The following is a 1,350-nucleotide window of genomic DNA, read 5'->3' on the forward strand; positions in this document are numbered from 1 at the left end:
CTAGAACTCACAGAGATCCGCCTGCCTCTGCCTCCCAAGTGCTGGGATTAAAGGCGTGCGCCACCACTGCCCGGCTTTCATAACATTTTTTAAAATAACATGGCTGACTGGGTTACAAAGGGAAATGTGATATGTCTGATCTCTAAGTGTCTAAACAAAAGGCACCTCAAGACTTACCTCTAGAGGTGACAGAACAGGAGACTTTCTAGGAAAACCTCATGAGTATAATCAAAGTTAAAAAGCCTTTGCATGTCACAGTCTTCATCAAGTACATAGAACTCGAGCTAGAGAGAAAGGTATGACTATCATCAATGTAATAAAGCCTTTGCATATCCCAGTTATCTTCAAATACATAAGAGAAGTCACTCTGGAGAGCGACCCTATGAATGTAACCAATGTGATAAAACCTTTGCACGTAAGAATCACCTCGCTCATCTAAGAATTCACACGGGAGAGAAACCCCCTATGGATGTAATCAGTGTGGTTTATTCTTTGCATGTAAGAGTCATCTTCTCATCTAAGAATTCACACGGCAGAGAAACCTTATAAATGTAATTATTGTTGTAAAGCTTTTGCACAGAAGATTAGTCTTCACAGGCATGAAATGATTCATACTGGAAAGAAACCCTATGCATATAATCAATGCGGTAAAGCCTTTGCTCAGAAGAGTCACCTTTTCAGTCTTGAAAGCATTCATGCCAGTGAGAAACCCGTTAATATAATCAATGTGATAAAGCCTTTGCACACAATCCTTATCTTCACAGGCATGAAAGAATCCATATCGAAGAAACCCTATACATGTAATCGATGTGATAAAGCCTTTTCAGAGAAGAAAAATTTTGGTCATGAAAGAAGTCATACTGGAGAGAAACCTTATTTATGTTATCAATGTGGTAAAGTCTTTGCACAGAAGAGTAGTCTTCACAGGCTTGAACGAAGTCATACTGGAATGAAACCTAATGGATATAATCAATTTGGTATAAATGTTGCATATAACAGTCACATTCAAGTAAGTAAAAAGTCATACTGGTGAGAAAACTCTGTGATTGTAATCAATGTGGCAAAGTCTTTGCACAGAACAGCCATCTTTTCAGTCATGAAAGGAGTCATACTTGACAAAAACATTATGAATGTAGTCAGTGCAGTAAAGTCTTTTCTATTGCAGTTACCTTCAAAGTCATGAAAAATTTCACACTGGTGACAATCCCCGTGAACCTAATAAATGAGGCTATTTATTCACAAATGAAAATGACATTTATGAGCCGGGCGATGGTGGCGCACGCCTTTAATCCCAGCACTCGGGAGGCAGAGGCAGGCGGATCTCTGTGAGTTCGAGACCAGCCTGGTCTA

The 1,350-nt window shown here is 39.5% G+C and overlaps 1 long non-coding RNA gene across 1 annotated transcript in view; it reads left to right on the forward strand.

Moving 5' to 3' along the window:
- LOC113457343 overlaps positions 1-1,350 on the forward strand; it is an 11,087-nt gene that overhangs the window by 8,068 nt on the left and 1,669 nt on the right. Inside the window, exon 2 of the long non-coding RNA XR_003377934.1 lies at positions 765-1,009. This is a non-coding gene — a long non-coding RNA (uncharacterized LOC113457343). The remainder of the gene's footprint in view (positions 1-764; positions 1,010-1,350) is intronic.

The sequence above is a fragment of the Microtus ochrogaster genome, chromosome 22 (assembly GCF_000317375.1).
Source record: "Microtus ochrogaster isolate Prairie Vole_2 chromosome 22, MicOch1.0, whole genome shotgun sequence".
NCBI classification, from domain to species: domain Eukaryota; kingdom Metazoa; phylum Chordata; class Mammalia; order Rodentia; family Cricetidae; genus Microtus; species Microtus ochrogaster.